This window comes from Triticum dicoccoides, chromosome 4A (genome assembly GCF_002162155.2).
Source record: "Triticum dicoccoides isolate Atlit2015 ecotype Zavitan chromosome 4A, WEW_v2.0, whole genome shotgun sequence".
In the NCBI taxonomy this organism is placed as follows: Eukaryota; Viridiplantae; Streptophyta; class Magnoliopsida; order Poales; family Poaceae; genus Triticum; species Triticum dicoccoides.
This window is the reverse complement of record NC_041386.1, coordinates 128,160,567-128,175,341: the sequence shown is the minus strand read 5'-3', so window position 1 is coordinate 128,175,341 and position 14,775 is coordinate 128,160,567.

The window sequence follows — 14,775 nt, the reverse complement described above, 5'->3', positions numbered from 1 at the left end:
GTGGCCGCGCCCTCGCCCGCGGCCGGCCCCGCCGGCCACCTCACCGCCCCTCGACGCCGGCCACCGCCTCCCCCTACGCCGGCGGCCTCGGATCCGGCGCCGACGAACCTCGTCGCGCGCGCCCAGCTACGGTGCCCGATCCGGCTACAGTAACCCTAGATCTAGGTTGACTTTCCCTCTTCCCCCTTATTTTTTTTTGCTATCTTTGACTGCTTGTATCTCCACAACCGTAGCTCCGTTTTGGTCATATGATATATCAAAATCTTCGCCTCGACATGTACATCATTTCATTCCATTGCATCATTTGCATTTGAGGTCATCTTGATGCCCAAAATGCTGTTAGAAGGAGGCTTCGTGAGTTAAATTGCAGATCCGTTAGTTCATCATGCACTTTTGTCATTTTTGCCATGTTTAATTCGTGCATGATATGCCTGTGCCCCTTTGGGATGAATTGTTAAGCATTTTGTCTTCTTTCCAGAGGTGCCACCCATGCATTTTTAGGATGTGTGTGTTGTCTTGTGCAAGCTTGCGAAGAGAGGTACCTGAGATTGTAGATTTCAGGGACTTAGTGATTTTCACTAAGTTTGGGATATTTTAGTTCATGATGCTATATGTCCAGCTTGTTTCCTAGTGATCCGTACCTCTTTTGAGGATGATCAGTAAGGGAGTTTTGATATTTATGTTATGCTATATCCATCCATGTCTTTGTTTGCATATGTGGAGTGCTCTAGGTTGACTCAATCGAGCTCAACGTTTGCTTCGTTGTTAATCTGGGCAGATCGTCAACTTGTTTGCGATTTTGCCGATGCTACCGTTAGTGTTCCATGCATGATATGCCTTCGTTCTTGCCATGTGTAGCTAGCACTTTGTGCCTTCTTGCTGGTTATATGCTTTCCTTGCCATGACTTGCACCGTAGTGAGTGCATCGAGCTCGTTTACATGCCTTCGTGAGTTATATTTCAGCGTGTCTCAGTTTTCACTAAGTCTGAAAACTGATTGTGTTCGAGCTATGTTCGTGAGCTCGGTAGAGTATTTTGTGAACCCTTTTGGCCCCAGGTCACTTTGGGTGTTTTGTTAAGCTTGTTGAGTAGCTTCATGCCATGTTCTTACTTGTCATGTTCAGGTTTTCTATCATGTTGTTTTTATGCTCTGAAGAGAGGATCGTGATCTGAAATTTCAGACTAGTGTTAATTTCACTAAGTCTGGAATCTGTTTTGCATTTGCGTTTTAGCCATGCTTGTTTGAACCTCTTAATGGATGAATTTGCCTATGGCTCAGTGCTAGTGTTTTGTCAACCATCTTGTGTACATCACTGCCATGTATTTGTTTTTCATGTTTGGTGGCTGTAGCATATTCATTTCGTTGCATTTAGATGCCTACTTGCTGCAAATCGCAGACCGGTGTCGTATCTTAAAACGCTTGCCATTTCCAAACCGTAGCTCCGATTCCAATGATCTTTATATCGTTTTCAATCGATTTCATCCCCTCTATCCAGTGGCACACTTGGTTTTCCAAGTTGATGCCAGGTTCATGCATTTCCTGTCATATCTTGCATTTTGCATCCCGCATCGCATCCCGCACAGCATATCGCCATTTCATCATATTGCTTGGACTTGGCCGTGGTTGATTGTATCCTTGTTGCTTGTTTGTCTTGTTGGGTAGAGCCGGGAGACGAGTTCGCTACCGAGGAGCCCGTTGAGTTTGCTTGTGAGGATCCAGTCAACTTTGACAACTGTGCAGGCAAGATGATCATACCCTCGAAATCACTACTATCTTTGCTATGCCAGTTTGCTCGCTCTTTTGCTTGCCACTGCTACGATGCCTACCATTTGCTTGTCAGCCTCCCAATTGCATGATTGAACCTCTAACCCACCATTGTCCTAGCAAACCGTTGATTGGCTATGTTACCGCTTTGCTCAGCCCTTCTTATAGTGTTGTTAGTTGCAGGTGAAGATTGGAGCCGTTCCTTGTTGGAACATTTATTTTATTTGTTGGGATATCATTATATTGCTATGTTATCTTAATGCATCTATATACTTGGTAAAGGGTGGAAGGCTCGGCCTCTCGCCTAGTGTTTTGTTCCACTCTTGCCGCCCTAGTTTCCGTCATATCGGTGTTATGTTCCCGGATTGTTGCGTCCCTTACACGGTTGGGCTATAATGGGAACCCCTTGATAGTTCGCCTCGATTAAAACTTTTCCAGCAATGCCCAACATTGGTTTTACCATTTGCCACCTAGCCTCTTTTTCCCTTGGGTTTCCGGAGCCCGAGGGTCATCGTATTTTAGCCCCCCCCTTGGGCCAGTGCTCCCTCTGAGTGTTGGTCTGAACTGAGCTGCCTGCGGGGCCACCTCGGGGAAACTTGAGGGTTGGTTTTACTCGTAGCTAGTCTCATCTGAGTGTGCCCTGAGAAAGAGATATGTGCAGCTCCTATCGGGATTTGTCGGCACATTCGGGCGGTGTTGCTGGACTTGTTTTAACCTGTCGAATTGTCTTGTTGTACCGGGTTACCGAGTCTGATCGGTGTGTCCCGGGTGGAGGTCTATTCCTTCGTTGACCGTGAGAGCTTGTCATGGGCTAAGTTGGGACTCCCCTGCAGGGATTGAACTTTCGAAAGCCGTGCCCGCGGTTATGGGCAGATGGGAATTTGTTAATGTCCGGTTGTAGATTACTTGAACTAAACTTAATTAAAATGTATCAACCGTGTGTGTTACCGTGATGGCCCCTTCTCGGCGGAGTCTGGGAAGTGGACACGGTGTTGGAGTTATGCTTGCGCAGGATGTTCCTTTAGCTTCTCGCTCGTGCTTCGCCTTCTCTTCTCGCTCTCTTTTGCGTATAAGTTAGCCACCACATATGCTAGTCGCTTGCTGCAGAACCACATATATTTGCCTTATCCATTCCTATGAGCTTAAATAGTTTTGATCGCGAGGGTGCGAGATTGCTGAGTCCCTGTGGCTCACAGATACTATAACTCCAGATGCAGGTCCAGGTGATTCCGCTCCAGGTGACGAGTACGAGCTCAAGTGGGAGTTCGACGAGGACTCTCAGTGTTATTATGTTTCCTTTCCCGATGATCAGTAGTGGTGCCTAGTTGGGGATCGATTCAGGGCCTTGTCGCATGTTGGGTTCTTTTCTATTTTGGCGCCGTAGTCGGGCCATGAGTGTTTGTTTGATGGATGTTATTTATGTACTCTGATGTGACGTGGTGAGTGTAAGCCAACTATGTTATCTCCCCCTTTTATTATGTAATGATTGCCTGACTTGCGACATTGCTTTCAATGCGGTTATGTCTCTAAGTCGTGCCACGACACGTGGGAGCTATAGCCGCATCGAGGGCGTTACAAAGCACTTCTCCCATTGCAAGAAAGATCAATCTAGTAGGCCAAACCAAACTGATAATTCGAAGAGACTTGCAAAGATAACCAATCATACATAAAAGATTTAAGAGAAGAATCAAATATTGTTCATAGATAAACTTGATCATAAACCCACAATTCATCGGATCTCGACAAACACACCGAAAAAAGAGTTAAATCAAATAGATCTCCAAGAAGATCGAGGAGAACATTGTATTGAGATCCAAAGAGAGAGAAGAAGCCACCTAGCTAATAACAATGGACCCGAAGGTCTGTGGTAAACTACTCACACATTAACGGAGAGGCTATGATGTTGATGTAGAAGCCCTCCGTGATCGATTCCCCCTCCAGCGAAGCTCCGGAAAAGGCCCCAAGATGGGATCTCTTGGGTACAGAAGGTTGTGGCGGTGGAGATAGGGTTTCGTGGTGCTCCTAGTTGTTTTCGGGGTATATGGATATATATAGGAGGAAGAAGTAGGTCGGTGGAGCTGCGAGGGGCCCACGAGGGTGGGGGGTGCGCCCAGGGGGCATGCACGCCTCCCTGCCTCGTGGCCGCCTCGCTTCTTTCTTGACATCTACTCCAAGTCCCCAGGATCACGTTTGTTTCAAAAATAACTCTCCCGAAGGTATCATTTCGTTTGGATTCCGTTTGATATTCCTTTTCCGCGAAACACTGAAATAGGCAGAAAACAGCAATTTGCACTGGGCCTTGGGTTAGTAGGTTAGTCCCAAAAATAATATAAAAGTGTATAATAAAGCTGATTAAACATCCAAAACAGATAATATAATAGCATGGAACAATAAAAATTTATAGATACGTTGGAGACGTATCACATACCGGCTCCCTCCCACGCAGCTTGCTTCGCTTGTTAACATTCCCCTTGCCTCACGCATCCCGTCCAGCTCCTTCTACTTTTTCCCCTCTTTTTATTTCTCCTCTTCTGTCGGCGCCCAGTCAGTTTTGTTATCCTTTCATTTTTCCTCTAGTATTTCGTCATCGCTTGGCAAAAGGAAATTGGTTCATCACCGTGTTCTGTTACATGTATTGATTTATTGGTGACGTGGCGCTCATGCGGTGCAGCCCAACGGATTTATGGGCCGACTATAACCACGGGCTGGATTTTGGCCCACAGGGTGAATATGCCAGTAACGGACCATAAGTAATCAAAGGTAGGAAATGAGCCCAAGAACAAATGGGCCTTAGAAGGCTGGAATATAACATGGGCTAGAAACTGCCCAATGGAATAAAGCGATACACTGTTCATTATGGGCCAATTTCACCATGGGCCGTTAATGGGCCCAAAGTTACAAAGGGCCTTGATGGCTCATGTCTGCGTCAGTATTTCCCCGAAGAGGAAGGGATGATGTAGCATAGCTATGGTAGGTATTTCCCTCAGTTATGAATCCAAGGTTATCGAACCAGCAGGAGAACCAAGCAACACTATGTAAATGGTACCTACACACAAAGAACAAATACTTGCAACCCTATGCGTAAGAGGGGTTGTCAATCCCTCTCGGGTAAAATATTAGTAGATGCAAATAAAATAACGGCAAACAAAATTCAGCGAGATATTTTGGGTTTTTAATAATATCGATCTGAAAATAAAAGATGCAAATAAAGGAAAAGGCAAACAACAATATAGATATGAAAATATATGATGAGAAAATAGACCCGGGGGGCATAGATTTCACTAGTGGCTTGTCTCGAGAAAATAGCATACGGTGGGTAAACAAATTAATGTTATGCAATCGATAGAACCTCAAATAATTATGACGACATCCAGGAATGATCATTATATAGGCATCACGTCCAAGATTAGTAGACCGACTCCTGCCTGCATCTACTACTATTACTCCACACATCGACCGCTATCCAGCATGCATCTAGTGTATTAAGTTCATGGATAAATAGAGTAATGCAATAAGAATGATGACATGATGTAGACAAGATCTATTCATGTAGGAATAGACCCCATCTTGTTATCCTTAATAGCAACGATCAATACATGTCTTGCTGCCCCTTCTGTCACTGGAAAGAACACCGCACGATCGAACCCATCACAAAGCACCTCTTCCCATGGCAAGAAAAATCAATCTAGTCGGCCTAACTAAACCAAATATTCGAAGAAGAAATACGAGGCTATAAGTAATCATGCATATAAGAGATCAAAACTCAAATAACTTTCATGGATAAAATAGATATGATCATAAACTCAAAGTTCATCGGATCCCAACAAACACACCGCAAAAGAGTTACATCAAATAGATCTCCAAGAGGCCATTGTATTGAGAATCAAAAACAGAGAAGAAGCCATCTAGCTACTGCCTACAGACCCGTAGGTCTACAATGAACTACTCACGCATCATCAGAGAGGCACCAATGAGGATGATGAACCCCTCCTTGATGGTGTCTAGATTGGATCTCGTGGTTCCAGAACTTGTGGCGGCTGGAATTGTGTTTTGTCGACTCCCCTAGGGTTTCTTGGTTTTTTGGGAATTTATAGAGCAAAAAAGGCGGTGCGGGAGGCCACCGAGGTGGGCACAACCCACCAGGGCACACCTGGGCCCTCAGGCTCACCCAGGTAGGTTGTGCCCCCCTCGGGGCACCCCTCTGGTACTTTTGGCCCATCTTTTGGTCCAGAAAAAATCTCCAAAAAGTTTCACTGCGTTTGGACGCCGTTTGGTATTGATTTTCTGCGAAGTAGAAAACAAGCAAAAAACAACAACTGACACTGGGCAATATGTCAATAGGTTAGTCCCAAAAAATGATACAAGGTTGCCATAAACTGATTGTAAAACATCCAAGAATGATAATATAACTGTTGGGAAATGTTGCATGGTAAACAAAAAAAAGTTATATGCACACGCAAGATCTATCCATGGAGATGCATAACAAATAGGGGGAGAGTGTGTCTACATACCCTCGTAGACCGTAAGCAGAAGCATTTGTTAACGCGGTTGATGTAGTCGAACTTCTTCGCGATCCAACCGATCGAGTACCGAACGTACGACACCTCCGCGTTCAGCACACATTCAGCTCGGTGACGTCTTCGCCTTCTTGATCCAGCAAGACGGCGTGGATGAGTTACGGCATCATGACGGCGTGGTGACGGTGATTGTGAAGCTATCTCTCCAGGGCTTCGCCTAAGCACTAAGAAAATATGATCGAGGGACGAAACTGTGAAAGGGGGCGCCGCACACGGCTAAGCAATTGTCGTGGTTATGTGTGGCGCCCCCTCCCACATATATATAGGTGGGGGGAGGGAGGAGCAGCCAAGGAGGCGCCCCAAGTAGGCCGAATCCTACTTGGGGTCCTTCCCTAGTGGCGCCCCCTTACCATATTTGCCGGAAGGGGGAGGCCGACCCCCTTTCCTTCTCTCCCCAAGGGTAGTGGCCTAGGAGGGGCACGCTAGCCCCTTGTGGGCTGGTGTGCCCCCCTTTGGCCCATATGGCCCATTAACCTCCCAGGGATGTCTGGAACCCCTTCCGGTGACCTGATTTCTACCCGGTACATCCCGAAACTCTTCCGGTGTCCAAATATCATCATGCTATATATATTAATCTTTACCTCCGTACCATTCCGGAGCTCTTCGTCATGTCTGTGATCACATCTGGGACTCCGAACAACATTCAGTCACCAAATCATATAACTCATATAACACTATATCATCGACGAATGTTAAGCGTGCGGAACCTACGGGTTCGAGAACTATGTAGACATGACAGAGACACCTCTCCAGTCAATAACCAATAGCGGAACATGGATGCCCATATTGGCTCCTACATATTCTACAAAGATCTTTTGTCGGTCGAACTTTATGACAACATACATAATTCCCTTTGTCCATCGGTATGTTACTTGCCCGAGATTTGATCGTCGATATCTTCATACCTAGTTCAGTCTCGTTACCGACAAGTCTCTTTACGCATTCCGTAATACATCATCTTGCAACTAACTCCTTAGTCACTTTGCTTTCAAGGCTTCTTATGATGTGTATTGCCAAGAGGGCCCAGAGATACCTCTCCGATACTCGGAGTGACAAATCCTAATCTCGATCTATGCCAACTCAACAAACACCTTCGGAGATACCTGTAGAGCATATTTATGATCACCCAGATACGTTGTGACATTTGATATCACACAAGGTATTTCTCGGTATCCGAGAGTTGCATAATCTCATAGTTGTGTATTTGACATTAACAAAGCAATGGAAATACACTGAATGATCAATATGTTAAGCTAACAGATGGGTCTTGTCCATCACATCATTCTCCTAATGATGTGATCCCATTATCAAATGACAACACATGTCTATGGTTAGGAAACCTTAACCATATTTGATCAACGAGCTAGCCTAGTAGAGGCTTACTAGGGACACGGTATTTGTTTATGTATTCACACATGTATTTAAGTTTTCGATCAATACAATTGTAGCATGAATAATAAACCTTTATCATGAATAAGGAAATATAAAATAACAACTTTATTATGGCATCTAGTGCATATTTACTTCATTCTCCCACTGCACTAGAGTCAATAATCTAGATTACATTGTAATGAATCTAACACCCATGGAGTCTTGGTGCTGATCATGTTTTGCTCGCGGAAGAGGCTTAGTCAACGGATCTGCTACATTAAGATCTGTATGTATTTTGCAAACTTCTATGTCTCGATCCTTGACCTTTTCATGAATGGAGTTGAAGCATGTCTTGATGTGTATGGTTCTCTTGTGAAACCTGGATTCCTTCGGTAAGGCAATTTCTCCAGCTAGCATCGACGTAACCCTTTACGATGAGCCCTTCGTCATCTCCATAAACGAGAAACATATCCTTGGTCCTTTTCAGGTAGTTCAGTATGTTCTTGACGGCTGTGCAGTGATCCACTCCTGGATTACATTGGTACTCCCTGCCAAACTTATGGCAAGGCACACATCAGGTCTGGTACACAACATAGCATACATGATAGAACTTACGGCTGAGGCATAGGGAATGACTTTCATTTTTCTCTCTATCTTCTGCAGTGGTCGGACTTTGAGTCTGACTCAATTTCACACCTCGAATCACACACAAGAATGCTTTCTTTGACTGATTCAGTTTGAACTTCTTCAAAACTTTGTCAAGGTATGTGCTTTGTGAAAGTCCTATTAAGCGTCTCGGTCTATCCCTATAGATCTTTATGCCCAATATATAAGCAGCTTCACCGAGGTCTTTCATTGAAAAATTCTTATTCAAGTATCCTTTTATGCTATCCAGAAATTGTATATCATTTCCAATCAACAATATGTCATCCACATACAATATCAGAAATGCTACAAAGCTCCCACACACTTTCTTGTAAATACAGGCTTCACCATAAGTCTGTATAAAACCATATGGTTTGATCACTGATATGTCTCCAACGTATCTATAATTTTTGATTGTTCCATGCTATTATATTATTTGTTTTGGATGTTTTATATGCATTAATATGCTATTTTATATTATTTTTGGGACTAACCTATTGACCTAGAGGTCAGTGCCAGTTTCTGTTTTTCCTTGTTTTTGAGTTTCACAGAAAAGGAACACCAACGGAGTCCAAACGGAATAAAACGTTCCTGATGATTTTTCTTAGACCAGAAGACACCCAGGATACTTGGAGATGAAGTCGGAAGAGCCACGAGGCAGTCTCAAGGGTGGAGGGCATGCCCAGGGGGTAGGGCGCGCCCCCTGCCTTGTGCCCCCCGGTGACTCCCCTGACCTAGTTCCTTCGCCTATATATTCACATATATTCCCAAACCACCAGAAGTATCCACAAAAACACTTTTCCACTGCCGAAACCTTCTGTACCCGTGAGATCCCATCTAGGGGCCTTTTCCGGCACCCTGCCGGAGGGGGATTCGATCACAGAGAGCTTCTACATCAACTCTATGGTCCTTCCGATGAAGCGTGAGTAGTTTACCTCAGACCTACGGGTCCATAGCTAGTTGCTAGATGGCTTCTTCTCTCTCTTTGATTCTCAGTACCATGTTTTCCTCGATGTTCTTGGAGATCTATCCGATCTAATATTTTTTTCTGGTGTGTTTGTCGAGATACGATGAATTGTGGATTTATGATCAGCTTATGTATGAATATTATTTGAATCTTCTCTGAATTCTTTTATGCATGATTTGATATCTTTATAATTCTATTTGAACTATCGGTTTGGTTTGGCCAACTAGATTGGTTTTTCTTGCAATGGGAGAGGTACTTAGCTTTGGGTTCAATCTTGCGGTGTCCTTTCCCAGTGACAGTACGGGCAACAAGGCACGTATTATATTGTTGCCATCTAGGATAAAAAGATGGGGTTTTCGTCATATTGCTTGAATTAATTCCTCTACATCATGTCATCTTACTTAATGCGTTACTCTGTTCTTCATGAACTTAATAATCTAGATGCAAGTAGGAGTCGGTCGATGTGTGGAGTAATAGTAGTAGATGTAGAATCGATTCAGTCTACTTGACACGGACGTGATGCCTATATTTCATAATCATTGCCTTAGATATCGTCATAGCTTTGCGCTTTTCTATCAATTGCTCAACAGTAATTGGTTCACCCACCATATTATTTGCTATCTTGAGAGAAGCCCCTAGTGAAACCTATGGCCCCCGAGTCTATTTTGCATCATATAAGTTTCCGATCTACAATATTAGTTTCTGATTTACTATTTACTATTTTTGCAATCTTTTACTTTCTGATCTATAAACCAAAACCCCAAAAATATTTACTTTATCGTTTGTTTATTTTCATTTACCTCTATTAGATCTCACTTTTGCAAGTAACGGTGAAGGGATTGACAACCCCTTTATCATGTTGGGTGCATGTTGTTTGATTGTTTGTGCAGGTATTGGTGATTTGTGCGTTGTCTCCTACTGGATTGATACCTTGGTTCTCTAACTGAGGGAAATACTTATCTCTACTTCAAGTTCAAGAAGTAGCAGGGATAAGTTGCATCACCCTTTCCTCTTCAAGGGAAAAACCAACGCAAGCTCAAGAAGTAGCAGGGAGAATTTCTGGCGCTGTTATCGGGGAGATCTACGCCAAGTCAAGACATACCAAGTACCCATCATAAACTCTCATCTCTTGCATTACATTATTTGCCATTCGCCTCTTGTTTTCCTCTCCCCACTTGTAAAACAATTTTTGAAAAGATTTGCATTTTCTTCGTCCCTCTTCCGTTTGTCTTCTTCACTTGCTAGATTTGTTTGTTGCCATCATGTCTGAATTTGGGGAAGTTGTCGCTGAAAAAGATAGTAGTAACGATAGGGGAACTTTGATGCTTTTGATAATACTAATCCTCATGAAGAATCTACTATTTTGCACACTAAAAAACTTCGCACAGGTAGCGGCAATATTATTGGAGAAGGGGTTATTCAAGATTTATTTACTTGTGCCGGAGCGCTACCCACATAGGTGGATCTATTGTCCATAAGACTAGTGGTCTTGTGGATGCTATATCTTTGCTCGTGGTTGAACTTGAAAGACAATTTGTTCATATGCTGAGCATTCTTCTGTTAAGCTCGCCTCTACTATATTCCTAGACCATGAGTTTAGATTTATTATGAAAGAATCTAATGAAATTTTCACGCATTATAAAGTAGATGGTGGTCATCCTCCAATAGAGGGAATTCTCTTTAACCAAGAGGGCATAATACGTTTACGATCTCTAGATCATGTTGCTTACAATGACAATTTAAGAGAGAGGGTCCCTACCGATGTTTTAGTTGATAAGATTTCTGAACCTAATGATAGTTTTGCTATACAAAATAATGGGTTTGGTTTCTCTCTTGGACACAAGCTCATGACTTTTTGCCAAAAGAACGCTTACAATGATGAGTTTGTCATACAATATGAAGGGCCAAAGGAGGAACCAATTCCTCCCGAGCTTGATCTTGGGGATCCATATCCCATCAAATTTAGCCCTTATAATTAATTTTTCTCACCACAAAGAAAACTTCCCGTTGAACGAAGGGAGTATGAGATGCGCCATCGAGATTTGCCTTATCATTACTATGATTATACCTAGATCTATTCATGTTTTTACGCCTAGCTAAGGGTGTTAAACAATAGCGCTTGTTGGGAGGCAACCCAATTTTATTTTGTTCTTTGCTTTTTGTTCATGTTTTTCAATAAATAATTCATATAGCCTCTGGTTAGATGGGGTTTTGTGTTTTAATTAGTGTTTGTGCCAAGTAAGACCTTTGGGATGGCTTACGGTGATAGTTGATTTGATCTTGCTGCAAAACAGAAACTTTTGTGCCTAGGAAAATAATTTTCGTTTTGAACAGAAGTGCGATAAAATACTGATTCTTCTTGCAGAAGATTAATAAACAAATTTATTAGGGTTTCCTAATTTTTCCTTATTTTTGAAGTTACATAAGTATTCAAGAGTTAGATATTACTACAGACTGTTCTATTTTTGATAGATTCTGTTTTCTATGTGTTGTTTGCTTATTTTGATGAATCTATGGATAGTATCGGGGGGTATGAACCATGAAAAAGTTGGAATACATCAGATATTACACCAATATAAATAAAGAATGAGGACAGTACCAAAGTGGTGGTTTATTTTCTTATACTAACGGAGCTTATCAGATTTTCTGTTTAGTTTTTTGTTGTGAAGTTTTCAAATTTTGGGTAGGGATTTGATGGACTATGGAATAAAGAGTGGCAAGAGCCTAAGCTTGGGGATGCCCAAAGCACCCCAAGTTAATATTCAAGGACAACCAAGAGCATAAGCTTGGGGATGCCCCGGAAGGCATCCCTCTTTCGTCTTCGTCTATCGGTAACTTTACTTGAGGCTATATGTTTATTCACCACATGATATGTGTTTTTCTTGGAGCGTCTTGTATGATTTGAGTCTTTGCTTTTTAGTTTGCCACAATCATCCTTGTTGTACACACCTTTTGAGAGGGACACACATGAATCATGAATTATTAGAATAATCTATGTGCTTCACTTATATCTTTTGAGCTAGGCAATTTTGCTCTAGTGCTTCACTTATATCTTTTTAGAGCACGTCAATGGCTTTATTTTATAGAAATTATTCAACTCTCATGGTTCACTTATATTATTTTGAGAGTCTCTAAACAACATGGTAATTTGCTTTGGTTATAAATTTAGTCCTAATATGATAGACATCCAAGAGGGGTATAATAAAAACATTCATATAAAGTGCATTGAATACTATGAGAAGTTTGATTCTTTATGATTGTTTTGAGATATAAAGATGGTGATATTAGAGTCATGCTAGTAAGTAATTGTGTATTGTAGAAATACTTTTTTTATAGTTTGTGATTCCCGTAGCATGCACGTATGGTGAACCGTTATGTGATGAAGTGAGAGGATGATTTATTTATTGATTGTCTTCCTTATGAGTGGCGGTCGGGGACGAGCGATGGTCTTTTCCTACCAATCTACGCCCCTAGGAGCATGCGCATAGTGCTTCTCATTTCGATAACTAATAGATTTTTGCAATAAGTATGTGAGTTATTTAATACTAATGTTGAGTCCATGGATTATACGCACTCTCACCCTTCCACCATTGCTAGCCTCTCTAGTGTGGCGCAATTTTCACGGTACCATACACCCACCATATACCTTCCTCGAAACAGCTACCATACCTACCTATTATGACATTTCCATAGCCATTCCGAGATATATTAATATGCAACTTTCCACCGTTCCGTTTATTATGACACGTTCCATCATTGTCATATTGCTTTGCATGATCATGTAGTTGACATCGTATTTGTGGCAAAGCCACCATTCATAATTTTTTCATACATGTCAATGTTGATTCATTGCACATCCCGGTACACCACCGGGGGCATTCATATAGAGTCATATTTTGTTCTGAGTATGGAGTTGTAATTCTTGAGTTGTAAGTAAATAAAAGTGTGATGATCTTCATTATTAGAGCATGTCCCATGTGAGGAAAGGGTGATGGAGACTATGATTCCCCAACAAGTCGGGATGAGACCCCGGACGAAAAAAGAAGCCAAAAAATGAGAGAAGGCCCAATAAAAAATGAGAGAAAAGAGAGAAGGGGCAATGTTACTATCCTTTTACCACACTTGTGCTTCAAAGTAGCACCATGATCTTCATGATAGAGAGTCTCCTATGTTGTCACTTTCATATACTAGTGGAAAATTTTCATTATAGAACTTGGCTTGTATTTCCAATGACGGGCTTCCTCAAATTTCCCTAGGTCTTCATGAGCAAGCGAGTTGGATGGACACCCACTTAGTTTCTTTTTGAGCTTTCATAAACTTATAGCTCTATTGCATCCGTTGCATGGCAATCCCTACTCACTCACATTGATATCTATTGATGTGCATCTACATAGCCCGTTGATATGCCTAGTTGATGTGTGACTATCTCCTTCTTTTTGTCTCCACAACCACCATATTCTTTTCCACCTATAGTGCTATTTCCATGGCTCATGCTCATGTATTGCGTGAAAGTTGAAAAAAAATTCAGAACATCAAAAGTATGAAACAATTGCTTGGCTTGTCATCGGGGTTGTGCATGATTTAAATATTTTGTGTGATGACGATGGAGCATAGCCAGACTATATGATTTTGTAGCGATAAGCTTTCTTTGGCCATGTTATTTTGAGAAGACATAATTGCCTTGTTAGTATGCTTGAAGTATTATTATTTTGTGTCAATATTAAACTTCTTTTTTGAATCTTATGGATTTGAACATTCATGCCACAATAAAGAAAAAATTACATGGATAAATATGTTAGGTAGCATTCCACATCAAAAATTCTGTTTTTATCATTTACCTACTAAAGGACGAGCATGAATTAAGCTTGGGGATGCTTGATACGTCTCCAACGTATCTATAATTTTTGATTGTTCCATGCTATTATATTATTTGTTTTGGATATTTTATATGCATTAATATGCTATTTTATATTATTTTTGGGACTAACCTATTAACCTAGAGCCTAGTGCCAGTTTCTGTTTTTTCCTTATTTTTGAGTTTCATAGAAAAGGAATACCAAACGGAATAAAACCTTCACGGTAATTTTTCTTGGAACAGAAGACACCCAGGAGACTTGGAGATGAAGTCGGAAGAGCCTCGTGGCAGCCACAAGGATGGAGGGCGCACCCCCTGTCTTGTGGGCCCCTCATGACTCCCCTGACCTAGTTCCTTCGCCAATATATTCACATATATTCCCAAACCACCAGAAGTATCCACGAAAACACTTTTCCACCGCCGAAACCTTCTGTACCCGTGAGATCCCATCTAGGGGCCTTTTCTGGCACCCTGCCGGAGGGGGATTCGATCACAGAGGGTTTCTACATCAACTCTATTGTCCTTTTGATGAAGCATGAGTAGTTTACCTCAGACCTACGGGTCCATAGCTAGTAGCTAGATGGCTTCTTCTCTCT